This window comes from Bactrocera oleae, chromosome 3 (assembly GCF_042242935.1).
Source record: "Bactrocera oleae isolate idBacOlea1 chromosome 3, idBacOlea1, whole genome shotgun sequence".
NCBI classification, from domain to species: domain Eukaryota; kingdom Metazoa; phylum Arthropoda; class Insecta; order Diptera; family Tephritidae; genus Bactrocera; species Bactrocera oleae.
The window spans coordinates 71,287,385-71,305,140 of NC_091537.1; the positions used below are offsets into that span (position 1 = coordinate 71,287,385).

The 17,756-nt window shown below is 34.0% G+C and overlaps 2 long non-coding RNA genes across 2 annotated transcripts in view; both read left to right on the forward strand.

Annotated features, from left to right (window-relative positions):
- The window catches only part of LOC106616379 (uncharacterized), a 384,138-nt gene that overhangs the window by 62,942 nt on the left and 303,440 nt on the right, over positions 1-17,756 (forward strand). The gene's annotated exons all lie outside the window — the stretch shown is intronic.
- Positions 44-16,580, forward strand: LOC118680722 (uncharacterized). The gene is made up of 4 exons (XR_011395112.1): positions 44-126; positions 5,152-5,349; positions 14,499-14,734; positions 16,408-16,580. It is a non-coding gene; the product is annotated as an uncharacterized lncRNA (long non-coding RNA).

Below are 17,756 nucleotides of genomic sequence, written 5' to 3' on the forward strand. Positions count from 1 at the left end.
GCTATCAAATCGCTGGACCACATTCAGTCATCGTTGCGCTGTCATCGCAACTAGTACGTTCAATGGAAAGAATTATGATGGAAATCTTTGATAATAACAACACCAGCTACAGTGATGTGTGTGCGTGTAGGTGCCTATGGTGCCTTTCTTTAGAGTTAAGAGTTAGTTTAGTTTGGACACCATTTAATTCGGATGTGTTTGTGTGATTGTGTTTGAGAAATTCTTCTGCGTGTCACCGGAAACAAAGGATTAACGGTATTCTTAAGTCCTCCCATGGCATATCGAATACTAATAAACATACACTCACACATCTTAATATTAAACAACTAAGTAAATAATCAGTAAGGCAAAATAATAGTAAGCCGCTAACTGCAAATGCTTGGGTATTAGTATATTTGTGAATCTGTGCGCCCAAAGTTAAATGGCGGCAAATGTTGATGATGATGTTAACATTAACGCAGCCATTACTCGGTCAGTCGGTCGAGTCAAAGTCACATGTTACGCAAATTTAAACAAATACGCCAAACAAGCTAACACGCACACATATACATAAACACAAATAAACTAAAAGCCTGTGCTCTCCAAGCATACGAAAACACAATATATTGTATAAATTTATAACACATTCGTAAAGAACATACATACATATTATTATTGCATGCCGACAGCTGCAGGGCGTTTTAGCCACGTCACGTGACTGAAAGAAAAGGAAAATAGGAATGCCTTTGGTGCAGAGCGTGCAACTGAACACTGAGAGTGCAACTGTAGTATATAATATATACGCTTTTGTTGTTATTCAATTGGTATTTATATTGCCGTTTTAATTGCGAATATTTAACGTTTAAGTGATTGTTTTAAAGCGATTAAATAATCGCATAATACATACATGCACCATTACATACAATCAAATAAGCAAAATGGAAAATGTGAAATTTGTCAATTAACACGTCATCGGAAAAATGCGAAATTCATGCTATAAATATTGGCAATTAAGTCATATCGGCATATGTTGTAAAACATCAATTACAAAAACTCGGCAAGTTGAGTAATACAGTGCGTTACAAAATTGGTAATTTAATTAAAAGAGTATATTGAAAAATAATTAATACAAATAAACGGAAATAAAATAAAATTACATCAAATTAAATTAAATAAAAGAAACTAAAAGAAAATATATTGTTTTGAAATCAAATAAGATAAAAAAAAAGAAAACAAGAAAAACGTTAACTTCGGTTGAATGAAATTTATTTTGATCGGCCTATAAATACTTTTTCGAATTTTGACAAGAAATAGGCTTTGTAATAAAATAACGTTTCGTCCGAAATTAGCAATTGATATCGATAATCGATAAGCCGTCAACTAATTTTATTAATATTTCGCTTAATATACCAAATATTTATTTCAAAGTCCCCTAATTTCTTAACTCTATGTTTCGTTGCGGAAGCCAGCAAAAAATATGAACAGATTTTGTTCTTGTTTCAATTCCCTTACTTACAGCTCTGTGCAAAATAAATATAACAATTTAACCTTACATTTAAGAAGAGATTTTCTTTTCAATATTTTTTTCTCTCTTCTGTTAAGATATATCGCATGTTCACTGATAAAATTCAAAACTGTTGTGCTTACACCTTCATTAAACCCGAGCTTTCTACCATCATGTATATTTTCGTGAAACAATTAGAATGTCATGATGCTTTTTTGATCGTTTTTGATTTCAATCAATGCTTAATTTACGAAATTGGATCTCCTTCTGAGATACTTGATGAAAAAAAAAAAAAATGAATTGAATTCCGTTGAAGAGTTTTTGCTAAATAGCTTTCCGCATTTTTTTCACTTTCTCCATTTAGGTGGGCGTTTCTGCTGACAATTTGACATATTTGCAATAGCGATGAAACTCATTCAATCCGAATGGTTGAGTAGTTGTTGGGGTATGGTATTTTTCCGAAAATCGTTGAATTTTTAACCGGTTCACGCGCATGCCTGCGTACTAACTGTCAAACGCTTCTGCCGTTTTCTATTAGACAATTATCGCCTGTTTAGTTATTAACGTAAAACTTGCTTATGGGCGAGCTTTGGTTGTTATCCCACCTCGTTCACTTTCACAGTGTAATTCCAGTAATTTTTGGTAAATATATTATGTAAGTCAGCAAATTATATTGTAGTTATATACTGGAAACTATTATATTTTAAGCAGTTTATGAATCCTGGGAAAAGTTATAGATAAAAAGGAGATATTTTTTGGTTCCCCGTTGTCAATTCTCTCTCTTATTCCGCGTCAAAAAACAAGCTTAGACGTATTGTATATTTTATATTCAAGTAATCTACTGAGTTTTTTGGTTCTAAGACCCCTAGTACACCCTTAGCCGAATAATTTATTTATTTGAAAGTGCATTGTTCTCTTTTGTAGAAAGCTATTTCCATAGGTATTGCATTGTAACGATCACTTGAAAAAATGTTCCCCAAACTGATTGAATGTAAAAAAATACCATTTTCAAGCCGACAAGAAACCCAGTAGCCCAATTTTTACGGATCAAATCACGAAATCTTGATTTCTATGATTTTTCACTATACTACGGTTAAAGAGAAAAGAGTTTTTAAGAATATTTAGATGCAGTTATAATAAATAATAAATACTTTTCTACATTTATAGGCCTTTCGATCATTCGAATCGTTCTGCTGTGTGGTTCAATAGTTACTTGTACTACTTGTAAACTTACTTTGCTTGTTGTAATGCACTGATATTCTGAATAGCGGTTTTTTCTCTTCTTTCATTTTTTTATGGGATGGAAACTTATTAAAGCATTGTATCGGGATAGCTAAGCTTCTACGAAGACAGCCAGCGCTTTAAGATCTGACACTTATATACTTCAAACTTTCATTAAACCTTTTGGCTGTTGACAGTGAACATTTTGTGAAACTTCGAATAGATTTCGATTTTTCTACGGAGTCGGTTGTTCTTAATTTACTCATAGTTTATGCATCATAAAGTAAAACTGATAACTCTGTTGTGTCTCTGAAATATATAATATATCTTTTTTAATTTACACATGTCACTAAAGGTAATTTCTTTTCAATCTCGTTTAGGCCCTAGTCCACGCGGAAATCCAATTCATATTTTTGTTTGACAGAAAACTGTCTTCCCTACTATGGGCCCTATACCATTTATTCTTAGACTCAAAAGCAAATATTTGCGTCGTGTTCGTTTTGAGAAGAGTAAAAAAACGACGTTTGAGCATGTTCCTGCTAAACCAAAACACATTATTCTCAAGATAAAGGATATTAAAACAAAACAAAAACTTCAACAATAAAAACAACAACTGTAAAGGTAAAAACAGTAACAAAAACAACGTTAGCGCATTCCCGATACATATTTGATTAATAAATTGAATGCGGAAGATTATTACTAATGAGAGCACACACAGTTACATTATGCACTTTCACTTTTCTCAGTTGTAGTTTATATTCTAAACAGCGTTAAAAAGCTAAAAAGAAAGCACACCTTGCCACTGCCTATACCGATGATGCGGCGCAATTTTAAAGTGTGGCAGACAAGTCTCAATTGAGAAAAGGGCTTTTTTTTGCGTTTATGTTGTTTTATTTTACTATTGTTGTTGTGTTCCGTGTTCCGCCTACCACTCTCGCCGTTACGAACCTTGTGCAATGCAAATCCTCGCGAGTGCTTAATTCACTTTGCTTGCTGTTAAGATTTTTACTTATTTTACTAAGTCAAAGCAGCATTATTTTTCTATTCGAGCCGCATTGTTATTTAGAATGTTAAAACTAAACTTACTTCTCAAGGAATTTTCTAAACTTAGTCAAGTTCAAAAATTGTTTTTCTCAGTCGAGAGAATCCCAAATAATACCAATAACAACTTTCCTGGCTCTAAATATTTGTTATGCGAGTAACTTCTATTATGGGTTTGAGTGTTGATCGGGAATTACAGCTTTTATAAAAAAGAACACGTTGTATGTTAAACCCAGCTTCAGTGGTTTTTGAAGCATTAGATTATTTGTTAGTATGTATGGGTTTAAATAGTTAAAAAGAAGCTTGAAGATTTTGTAGAAAACTAATCTCTTCTGATTTTATTTCAAACACTTAGCAGCTCTTAAGAGTCCTACATAGTCAAATAAGTTTAATTATAGTTTTTAATAACCGCATAGCAAATATTTATAGGCACTGCGTTCAAACTCGCTTCTTTTCCGTTTTTGTTTTTAATTAAATGGTACGTCTCAGTTTCATAAGAATATGTACAGTCAATGAATGTAAACGACTTAGTCTGCAAAAATATGCTCAATAGTCCTCATCTAGTTTTTACAGTTCGCTTACTTTTCATGAAGATTTTCTTCTTCCTTCGTTTATGTACTTAAAATAATAGCTTGCTATGCCCATTAATATTATTTTAAGTTTTGGATTTAACCACCTTAACTATATTACCAAAGTTTATTGGAGAAGACCTGTCGCTGGAACCTGCCTTAACAAAATTAGTTAAAGCTAACAGGATCTAATACTGGAATATATAATGTGCCGGAAAGTTAATGTGTAAAACTGATATTATTTTTTTTTAATTTTTGAAATGAAAATTACGGTAGGTGACGCTGTGTAACATTTGTTATGTTTTTGTAGTTTTGCAAAGGATTCTTAGATTTCTAGATATAATAAAAAATATAATAATTATTTGAGCAATTCGAAGCTTTAGTTAGTCTATAAATAAAATAAGATTTCAATCCGAAAAGCTCGTTGAGTTTTGTAGAATTCTCGTTCGCGTGTAACACTTGGTTCTACAAGCCCTACATTACTTTACTTTTAATGCGTGAATTAAGACAATAAGAAATTTGGTATTAAATTTATTTTGAATTAGAAATGAATTTGATTAGAAGCTGGAGCGACTGAATAGAGAGTATCTCGAACTCGTACTTATGTGGTGCCACAACCTTTTACCGAGCTGCATAGCTGTTACTTGCTTTGCTTACTCTCTTGACATGTATGCTTGTACATGTATAGTTGTTTTACTGTGGTTTTTTGTGCGAAGCGTAATTGTGCATATGTGTCTGTATTTGTTTGTAGGGTCTGTATAGTTTTTTGGCTCATCTGAAAAGGAAATTCTTATTGATCTCTTTTCTCTTCTCCCTGTTCTTTCTTCTTCTTTGCAGACGTTTCGTGGCTTTTTAACTAATAAACCGTGTTCTTCCATGGAGCCACCAAAAGCTGTCCACCGATGTATGCTATGCGAGCTACGCAGTGACCAAAAGTTGTTATAAAGCGGCTTGCCAACTACAGCGCAACCATGAAAGTTGTTATCGTGTTACTCGTGATGGCCGTTTTAGCCGTTATCGCTACAACCAGCACAGGTGAGTGGAATGAACGCACACTCCTATACTTTTGTTTACATTTAAATTTTAATCCATATATGGAACTTTGCACACATTCATAGTTACGAGCAAAACATATTGTACACGTGTAAGAATGTAAAAAAAATTACCAGGAATGCAATAAACATCAAAGTTGATAATTGAAATTTACGTATTTGTGGTTGTATCAAAAAACGATTCGGTATTTAAAATATGTTATCTATATGAACAAACATTAAGGTGGTACTCAATTGGTAGATGTAAAATATTCAAGTACTCCCTAGAAATGGGTTTCGAAAGCGGTTCGTTGTTACATCGAACTATCCGATTCGATCCAAATTATAAACTTTGCAATATAAAGCCTCAGGAATTAGTAGATGCTGTGGTGTATTCTCCGCGACAACCAACATTATTTCGTCGACTAGATTCCCTTTTTGACTATGTTAGTTAGGCCGGTTTACAACCCTAAAAGCTGTTTTAGTTTGTTTTGGGAACGATAATGACTTGTTATAACTTTTTCAGGTTATATCCTCCTAGGAAAAGTTTTTTTTTTTTGGCAAAATTCAGACTTTTCTATTCTGGCACGGATCTCTTACCTCTTCTTCTTCCCGGACTAATCTGAGAATCAAATGCGAAAAAAGCCTTCGTCATAGTTTGAACTAAATTTAGTAAACTGCAATTCCATTTTCAAGAGGAAATCATTCAATTAATAGCAAGTATTTTTCATCTCTGATTTTCTTTTTGATTAAAATTAATTCCACTTATTAATTTGCAGTGCCATATTATTCTTAAAACTGATGAAACTTTTGTGAGATATATTACCTTCCGATAAATAATTTCAATATTCGCTAATAATATTCTACTCGCGGGGAAATTTCCCACAAACTTTCATCAGTCTTTCAAATGGGACCTGAATCTGATCGAGGATAAATGCTATTCCCATTCAAAGAAATTCTCTCCAGTGTATATAGAAATGCACTATCAACCTTTTTTCGGCAATTTATCTTTGAATCTCGTTCAATAAGTCTTTAACAATAAATGTATATATCAGTTAGCGAAAGTAGTAGTTCAAATCTAGATCTAGAGAATTTCGCTTGCTCTATAGGTGGTTATATTCTGGTGGGTTATTGCTTAGAACGTCCATATTATAAAAAATCGACGCACCCTAGTATGCACCAGCAAGTACGTAAGCTCACTATGTACATGATCGAGTGTGTATTGGTATAATAATTTTAAGCATTGGATAATCGGTATGATAAGATTAATTCATCTTTTTATATTTTAAGTATAATACCACATAGTTTACATAAAATATTTTATATTAACCGTCATTCGTACATCCTATTTTATGTGAAAAAAATCACTTTTTATATGAAAACGAAAAGCTAAACTTTTTGTATGCGAAAATGAGAAAAAGTGAGAACAATAAATTGATTAATTACCTTAATTTTAAAACATCGCAACTGCCACTAGTCCACATTTGTGGAATACGTTATTCGAGAAAAAACTTTATTAACACTTTAAATAATTTTCCGCATTCAATCGAGGAATATTTCTTTTATAAGCTAAATATGTAGGTCTAAGCATATATTCTATGGTCGCAAAAAAATATATTAAAGAGTAATCGCCATTTTTCCAAAAAATATCGTTTTTGATTTTTATGTTAAGTGTTTATTGGACTGTTTTCGTAGTTGATTCCCTTTTCTCAATGAGTCCATTTGTTCCCAAGCCTTGTTCAAATCTTAAATAATTGGCACATATGTACGTGGCACCCAGCTTTAGATGTACTAAATTTTTTGAGAACGACAGTGCAAAATGAAGTAAAGAGTTACAGAAGCTGGCGAGAATTTCCGCCCATTCCTTAATTTAGTCAATTTGCTAATTGTTTGCACTAACATATGATAATCTATTTACAGAAATTTTTATACTCTCGCAACTTGTTGCTACAGAGTATAAAAGTTTTAATCAAGTAACGGTTGTTTGTATCACCTAAAACTAATCGAGCTAGATATAGGGTTATATATAATATAATATATACAAATGATCAGGATGAAGAGACGAGTTGATACCCGGGTGACTGTCTGTCCGTTCGTCCGTCCGTTCGTCTGTGCAAGCTGTAACTTGAGTAAAAATTGATATATCTTTATGAAACTTGGTACACATATTTCTTGGTACCGTAAGACGGTTTTGCTGATGGGCGTAATCCGACCACTGCCACGCCCACAAAATGCCATTAATCAAAAACAAGTAAATTGCCATAACTAAGCTCCACAACAAGATACAAGACTCTCATTTGGTATACAGGATCACATTAGGGAAGGGCATCTGCAGTTAAATTTTTTTTTTGTAAGTGGGCGTGGGCCCCCAAATAGGCTTAATGTGCATATCTCTTAAACTGGTGAAGCTAAAATAACAAAATTCACTGGGAACTAATTTTTTTAGCATTGCTATCGACGGTGTGAAAATGGGTGAAATCGGGTTACCTCCCCTCATAACGGTACTGTTAAAAACTACTAAAAGCGCGATAAACCAAGCACTAAACACGCCAAAGACATTACATTTTATCTGTAGGATGATATGAGAAGACTTTATAGGAATCGCGTTCAAAATTAGTCAGTTTAGGAGAAAACCTATATAGTAGGATCTGCTTAACCGATTTCAATCCAATTTGGTACATAATATTCCTTTCATATTTCTATAATATAGTGCAAAAATGGGCGAAATCGGATTACAACCACGCCCATTTCCCATATAACACCATTAGAAATTTCACTTTCCAGTATGCAAATCAAGCAACAATGATTAAATCGGGGTAAAACTGTGTGAATAATACGTTTAAAATACGCCACCTTGTGACCAAAAATTGTATAAAACGAACCAAAACTGTTCAAGCCCCTAGGTACTGAATATGTGCCTATAGTTGACCTTCTACCGAAAATATCAGTCAATCCACAAATAAATCCCAAACGAGTTGCGAGAGTACAGAATGTTCGGTTACATCCGAACTTAGCCCTTCCTTACTTGTAAATATTGATGTTGTTTAAATCAATTTGTTTTTTTGAACTCAAATTAACTTTGTATACCCTGAACAGGGTATATTAAATTTTTCAGGAAGTTTTTAACACCCAGAAGGAAACGGCGGAGACCCTATGAAATATAATATATAATATATATACTTGTATCTAAATAATCAGATCACTGTGATTAGTCGATTTAGCCATGTCGCTGCTCATTTGTCGGTTTTGTATTATAGTTTCGTGCAACCGAAGATAACCTTTTCTGGTTTTTATTTTGTAAAATGAAAACGACAAAAAACATATTGACGTTATTCTATATATATATTTTTATAGTGTTACATATCTTGTACTACTACTTGAAAAGTCTCTGCGCTCGAAATGAAAAAATTCTGTTTTTGGCACGACATATCTATTTTTTTTCAATATAATCTCCTTTAACTTCAATACACTTATTCCAACGATCCTCCAATAATATTATGCCATCCCTATAAAACTCTGCATTATATCCGTCTATGGCTGTAATAGCTTCTTCATTCCAAGAAGGAATTGTTTCAGGTTTCTGAAAAAGTAGTAGTCGCTGTGAGCCGGAAGGAATACGGTAAATGTTCAAGCAATTCATTCTTTAATTCGGTGAATTTATTTATTGTTATTGTTATTGTTAAAACACCTTTATGAGCAGGTGCAATGTCCTGATGAAAATTACTTTTTGTGCTGCAAACCAGGTCTTTTCCCATGAATTTTTTCATCCAGCTGATCCAAAAGCCTGCAATAATATTCAGTTTTCAGGAGTTGATTGTTTTAGCTTTGTGTAGATAATCAATCAACAAATATCCTTTTGCATCCCAAAAACTGATGCCATAAACTTCTTCGCTGATCGTTGTGACTTCGACTTTTTACTTCAATTTCGGATCATGGTGGTAGATCCAAGTCTAATCCATAGTTCTAAAACGACGCAAGAAACCGAGTTTATTCACCTTAAAATGCTCCAAATTATGCTCACAGATTTGTTTTCGATCCAGTTTTTGTTGAATTGTTAATGTTTTCGGCACTAGCTTTCCAAACAGCTTTTTCATATGTAATTCTCCATGTAAAATATGAAGTACTCGTTCGTCTGAGATTCCTATGGCATTAGCAATTTCACGCTTAGTCAAACTTGGATCTTCACTTACAATATTATGAACTTGCTCAATTATTGCTGATGTGGTTGCGATTTTTGGTCGTCCTTCGCGTGGATCGTCTTCAGGCCTAGTACGACCATGTTTAAATTAACCAGCCCAAACCAGTCCTGATACACTTCTAACAATCGTTCATAAATTTCTGTTGCTTTTAAACCTTTCAAAACAAAAAATCGAATCACTGCGCGATATTAAATTTTTTCCATATTAAACAAAAACTATGACAAGTCAACTTCAAATGTGTTCACACGACAGATGTACCAACTTGAGAAAAAAAAGTATTATAAAGTTGATATTCTAAATGACTATTTCAATGCTGATGGCAATGATAATGATATAGCAGTGATTAAAAATGCATCGGCAATTAAACAACCAATTCTGTCGCTCTCTCAGCTCAATTTAGCGGGTTACAAATACATCCAAAACCGAGCGTTGTTGTGTGACATGATTATTTGTCTGCGACGACAAGCAAACAAATTATCTGGTACGTCCAAACAACAAAAGCACATTGAGAACACAAAAAGAGGGAAAGAAATCTTTGCCTGTGATTATCAATACATGATTGGTTTCATAAATACCTATATGATGCAAAGACACAAAAGCATAAATACAACCATATGATGTGAGTTTGTATGCATGTACATTTGTACGTATAAGTTAATTGTCCCGTTGGCGTCGCACCGGCTTGTTTGACTGTAACATTATGACCGCTTTGATTGAGACAATGATTCCTTCTGCCCATAGAACACACCAAACAATGACTTTTTGAGTTGTAGATGTAACAGCGTCTTAACAGAAACTTGTGGATTATTACCACTCTAAATATCTAACGTAGCGCGCGATGCGTCGAGTGTAGCGATCATTATTTTGGTAATAATATTATTATTACACGATTTGCAAACGTTGTTCCGGAGTAAGTCTGTTTATTATGAAATTACTTCGAACAAGTATTGCCACATGGAAAACCACAAGTTTAAAAAAATATCTAAACTATCATGCCGTCTTCAGTTCTTCGCTTATTTGCTAGCTCAGTTTGTGTTTTTCTTAGAAATAATTCCACGCGAGAAGTACATGGCTGACTGCAATTTATGTTTTATATTGATAAAACCTTCAACCTGGATTCTGGTATTTCAAATAACATGACAATTATTGCATGCTCATAGCTATTTTAATGGGTGCTTACCAGACTAATTGGACCGTTCTCGAATTTTAAATCTATATCCCCAGTACTAATTACAGATCTCAGTAACTAGTAAGTAAAGCCACAAACACATATCTAAATCTTTATCAACATAAGTAAAATAAACTCAAACGCAATGGACTGTGATAACTCATTACCGTTTCTTGCCTTTTTGTACTTGATTCCCAAACTCAAAAGTAAAGTCATCATCACGAACATCGTCTTAGTCAGCAGCATCATCGTCAACTTCAATGTAATCTGCAAACTCGTACGCTTGCAACGAACCGAATAAGAAGTGGGTACAAAGGAGTTCTAACATTTAGAGGAACGGGAAGCGGGAATGCACAGGAAGTCGGCTGAGTAGAGCTTTTATTGTTTTATATGCTTTAGCAATTTCTTAACCGTCGTAGTAATTACATCTTCATGGTTTCAGTTTTATTTCGACTCCATCTCTACAAAACCTATAGAATAAGTCAAAGACACATTTATGCTTCAATTTTCTTTTTTAATTTTTTTTGTATTCCGGCTCGTCCTTGCATACAGAGAAAGAGTTGTAAGTGAGTAGTGCTTCGGTATGGTGTTAATTGTTGTACTTGTGCAACATGTTTCATAAGGTATAATAAATTCGTTGTGATATCTTAACCAAAGGCGGTTCACACAATCTCAAGCAATAAGTGAAAAATGATTACCAACCTTTTAACGATACTGTACAGAACAAATAGATATTTTGCGTTAAAAATAAATCATAAACTCTACATACTTATCTCATGTTCATAAATTGATTATTTTTAAACATTTGACACTCTTGACAAACATGGGGTTTTCCAACAGTGGGTTTCTTTAACTGGCTTTGGTTTTCTCGGTGTTCATGCAGAAAAGTTTCTTTAAAGGCCATATTTACCAACAAAAATCATTGAAGATCGATTTATAAAATCAAAACAAACTTTCCTAAAGTCTCGATCTATTTATGTGATTGGTCATAGATTCAATTAGTTTTATAACTATATTATATTTTCCGTCAACGAAAACTAAATTAAAATTATCCTCAAATAAGATATATATGATATAAACCAAAATTGCTTATTTAACACGTATTCTATTCATATTTAGCGCTAAACCACATAATTTTTGAAAAAACTTGTTCACTTAAATTTAATAGCTCATATTTTGACCACCATAAACGGATTAAAAAAGTTGGGTATTCGGAAATCGTTACACAGGATATATTGAAGATCTTGGCTATTTTCACTAAATTTTGACATTGCTCAGATATACTCCAGCACATATTATAAAGCAGTTTTATAAATATATAACTCATACAGTGATCGGCATATTCAGCATTAAAATTGTTAGAATAACTTGTTAGGTAACTCGTAGTTTAATATCACATACATATTTTCGACATTAAACTATAGTATGTACAATATTATACGTTCAGTTGATTTTGTTAGGATATATTACATACTGACCGATATATACGGTATAAAGCCAACTGGAAGTTTGAAAATCTTACATTGGGTACATGAGAGATAGTGGTGGTAATGATCCGCTTTTACCTAGTTTGGCCATTACCACTTATTATTAACAGAAAAAGATGACCTCTCAGTTTCAATAAGATACATCACATATCATTAACAGTATATGCGGGATAATGCCAACTGGATCTTTTAAAATCCTGATATTAGTTGTACCATATAGCGGCTAGGGCAAGTTTTCACCCAAATTTAAAATTGAGGAATAGGCGTGGTTGTAGTCCGATTTCTCTCATTTTTGCACAGCAATATAGGAGTGTCAGAATAATGCTATTTACCGAATTTGTTAGAGCAGGTCTCGAGATATGGGTTTTCACCTAAATGTAGGCGGTGCCACACCCATAGTAAAATTTGACATCGTCTTTTAGAAATCCCGGTTTTATGATCCAGAGTGTAAAATTTTATGTTTCTGACGTATTTTTTAATTGATTATTGATCGCGATTTTAGTAGTTTTACCAGAACCGTGGTATGGATATTGGGTGAGGCTATAGCTCTAGTGATTTATGAGGTATGTTTATTAGAGGGCGTGGACACGTTCATTCTTTCAAAATTTTTAGCCAACAGTTGCTACTGCGGTCCCTTGTACCAAACTACAGTTTTATATCTTTATTAAGTGCTTAGTTATGGCATTAAAAGGTTTCTTGTTGATGGCGTTTTGTGCGCGTGGCAGTGGTCCGTGGCATCCTTTTTGTTCTGCCAAGGAACATGTGTACCATGTTTCATTTCCTCAATTTTTCCTCAAGTTCCAGTTTTCACAGACGGACGAACGGTCAACCGGACGGATAGACAGTCATCCGGATTTCAACTCGTCTCTTCATCCTGATCATTTACATATATATACACAACCCTATATCTATTTCGATTAGTTTTAAGTGATACAAACAACCGTTAGGTTAATAAAGCTATTTTACTCTGTAGCAACATGTTGCAACAGTATAAATTAAGAAGATCAGACAGAACCCACATAAACACGCTATTAACAATGAAGGTCAGTTTCAGGAATTTAAGATTATGTTGATTTAAGGTAGGAGTTTGGTTTAACTTTTGGCAGATTCGAATTCAGATGAAATCAATTTATTCCGAAGACCAATACAGCGATATGTATTCACATCGACGAATATCTTATTTCCAGTCTTTCCCTTGAAGTCGAAGTTAGCTGATTGAAAATGCTGTGAAAGTATCTTATGTTCTATTTCTCACAAAACTAGCTCCACCTTATTTAGTATATTTGTGCAATACATGCAATCCTTGGCATTCTTTCTATCATATATTCTACAAGTTGCACTATTGTAGAGCCTAGCGGCTTTATTAAGTTTGTTCCCTACAATTTCCTGTTTGCTCGTGCAGCTTTTAGGCCATTTGCTGAAATGGAGTTGGAGTTACAAAGGTAAGGGAGTAAGAAGCTGTATGTGTGTGTGTGCCTCTGCCTGTAACTTGCACGGGAATTACAAGTAAGAATTGTAGAGAATGCACTTAAACCCATTGCGGCTTTTAGCCTAGCATGTGTCTCTAGAAAATCTGTGTAATGAATCTTTATACCAATTTACTGTCAGCAATCCCTGTCTCCACACCGTCTCCGCAAAAAAATACTCATCCGGGCATTTTTCCAATCCAACAAACAAGTAACCAAAGCGACATAACGGGGAACGGCAGGTTGAAGTCAGTCAGGTCAGAGACGTGTTCGCCAATCCCACAACCTAATAGTGGTGACGGCAGATTATAAAGAACTCGGCCAAAGTGTACTGTTGGTAAGGCAGATTTTCTAAAGAGCAAAGATGAACCGCCTGAGACGTTGTCCGCAGCGCTGCTGCTAATACTTGTAAACCGAGCGACAGTAATGGAAAGCACATAAAAGGGTTCTATGCAAGCAGCTAGAAGGAGATAAGAAAAAGAACAAAAAAGTATGGAAGATAATATATTGGCTATAAAAAAAGAAAATATCTAAATGGCTTGGGCGTGATTGTCGTCTAGTTTCTAAGCATTTGGCCGCATTATCACTGGGGAGAATTTAACAGCTGGCCGGCTCGAAGTGATTCCTCGGTTATCTACAGTTAGCCTTAGGAATGATCGCAGTTAACCTTAATTTCTTTTACACACAAACAAAGTCTTTAAATGCTACAAATTTCATCTGTAATTTGCCATCTTATAATTATAAATACACACATATTCATGTTGTTACAAATTGATCTGTCACGCGGCTTTTTCTATTTATGGAATTTCTTTTTCGTTTCATTTATTTTGCAGATGCTTCCAACTACTTTGACATTTAAGGGCCTCGCATGAACACTCATACGGTATCAAATTCACCAGCAAAGCCGGGAACACATCCGATTGCATTGTGCACGGCAATCCACCGCGACTGTCGAATGGCTGGATAAGGACAATAATCACATCACCTTGATATCAATATATCAGAATAAAAATTTCCTTAAAATTAGGAAGTGGGAAATGATAGGAAAACATTGAACTTTTTTGCTAAGGTACATAGTATAAGCTGGAAAAATGAGCGCTAAGTAGTTTACCCAATCCTACATAAGCTTAAAATACCGTATAATAAATCAATATTTGAATTATTTCGATAATTCCGTAGTGGTCAAATGATACTTAAAATGTAATTTTTAATTGCCAAAATTTAGAATATGAGAAGACAATTTTTATAATTACCCTTACACCGAAATTAAATAGATATTTTAATGAATGTAAGTCGGCATATTTTTCTAATAATAATGCGACTTACTCCTAAAAATGTTTATAATCGGTTCAATATTTCACTTAACCCTTATACATACCTAGTAGTAAGGTTAAGTACACCTTTAGAAGTCCGCAGTTTGATTATCTGATTTATGAGTTTCTTTGGCTACATATATTTAACGATCTCAAGTTGATTGACAGGCAAGTATTCTGCAACAAAAACAAATACTCTAATATATATCAAAGCAAATTTAAAAGCTTTTCCATATGAATTCAGTCTTCCCTAATAGAATTCACAAAACAAAACTTTTATAATATATAAATATGTATGTATATGTTCATAGATACAATAGAACGAATGCACTTGAATATAATCTTATTTTATAAATATTTAATTGTGTTGATTAAAGTTTGCGCAAACTTTTATGTGAAAAGAATGATACCAATACATTGTGGGAGCCAGTGGCTGGCGAGAGTACCAACACTACACTGAAAACATGAGCCGCAACATTAACAATACATATTACAGTAATAAAAAGTGAATCAACTGCCACCGACATAGAAAATTAAATACGAAATAGTAGCAGCAACTGAAAATAAGAGCAACAATCACTGAAGAAAGCGCACGGAGTCAGTTTCGAACAAATTAAATCAATAACCACTGGAACCAAACTTCCGTCATTGGCGGGTGGCCTGACTATTTCGATATAGCAACGGAGACGAGCAAATGCCGTTAGATATAAAGTGAGCCAGACGGGTGAAAACAGACAAGTAGTGCGGAAAGGGGCGTTTTTAGTCAGAAAAATTTACGGGCGGTCAGATAACGTAGCAACTTCGCATTTTATTTTGCACAACTACAACTAGAAGCGTCGAATACAATGCCGCACCGAGCAAAGACAGAAATCAATGCTCTTATGTTTCGGCTGCTGCTGTTGTTGCTTCCGCAGTAGGTACAACATTGTGGAATAGCAATGCACCCACTATTTATAAATCTTGGGTGTCGGTGGTTATGCGGTAGTCCTTGAAAATATATGAGCGCACACAAACATATATTTTTTGACTTTCGAACCTTTGCTCTCTCACCCGACCGGCCCCTCTGGTTTGTTGCGGTTCTGATTGATGTCTGTCAAGGTTTTCCGAATCGCTGTACTTTTTAGGCATCAAAAGGCATCCGGTTATTTTTTTATCTCTTCTGAAAACGCACAATTGAGTTACTGCTGATATCTTTCCAGTCCTATAACATCGCTCCATTCACCGTTTACAAATGAAGCAAGTGTTTTATTTTACAGGTTGAATTTTCAATGCCTTCGAAAAATCTGAAAAAACCAGACAGTTCTCAAATTTAAAACATTGCGTATTATTTTGGACTTCCATTACATTAAGATATGTTTCTATATATATAAAATGTATTTTTACGCTTCTTTCTCTATTCCCTATTAATATATTTGCCTTTCTCTTATAGGTCCGTCATGTACACGCCAACAACTCACTTTATTTCCCACCTTTTGAGGCCGTAGATTTTCATCAAGATGTCCATTGGTCGGTTTATCATTGTGTCAAATTTCACAAATTCACAAATTTAAGTTATTTATCGTCGTATTTGTAATTTATAATAAAGACAATCATTTTTTAAAATTTTCTTATTATTGAGTGACATAATCGCGTTCACTCTGTATTTTCCCTTATGCCATCACCACTTTAAACGTACGAATGAAATATGTAGAAATGAAATTAATCAAGCATTTACAAATAAAGTGAAATTCGATTGTCACAAATTGTCACTGAATTCTAAAATATTTAGTGAGATGTTAGGTATTGTTAGCTAATTAAGCTAATAATCGGTTCGTTGCCAAGAACTCCTGAGTATGGATCAAGAAGGAAGTCACATATCAACAAATCACTTTGATCATATCACATATCTTTTGAGACGCCTAACTCGGCAACTGTATGGGTACTGAGATACCACCTCTGCTCGAAATAAGCTGAAAAGTGGTCTCGTAGGCTGAAGCGAGAGTAGATTGAGAGCTACAGCCAGAATACTACAGTTAAATCTTATCCCAGAACTTTGTTCCATCTGTGAAAAAGCCCACTGCGCTTCTTTTCCAGCAACTTCATCCCGCTCAAATGTTTCTCCCAACTACGTGCACAGAGAAGAATGGATCAGGAATATATTCTACAAGGCAGTGATCTGTTTTCAGTAGACTCCATGCCAAGGGTTTTTTTAAATAAGTTTGGACTGATCAACATAACTAGACATTCAAAGTGGAGATATTTGGTATACATTTTTCTAAACATATTTAAAGTCTTTAGAGGATGACAATAGAAAGGTAAAGGAAATAAGAAAGAGACACAAAAAAAGGATTACTTTTACATCAAAAGCAGATTAAGCAACCTTTTGAAAGATATCGTTTTCAGCTGTGAAGTACAAATAAGTTTCTTATTGTCATTAACAGCAGTATTCTTAAAAGTACCATTATATGTTAGGAAGGTTTTGAAATATAGAAATCATGTTTGAAGCCTACTTTACACATGTAGATATGTATATATAAATCGAAGGGCCTAATAGAGGTCTGAACGAACTTCACCTATAGCGTGCACCAACAAATATAGGGCTTTACAAATTTTCACCGAACTGCATTTCTTTACCTACAACATTTTAGGCTTTTTTAATTTTGCATATTAAAGTTTAAGATTGCGAGTATATACAAGTATAAAATCAGATATATACAGTTTAGTCAGTTCATATTTATTTTAAAATTACACTGTTAGGCTATTATTACATATTCCTACATTTTCCAAGAGATCTCTCCA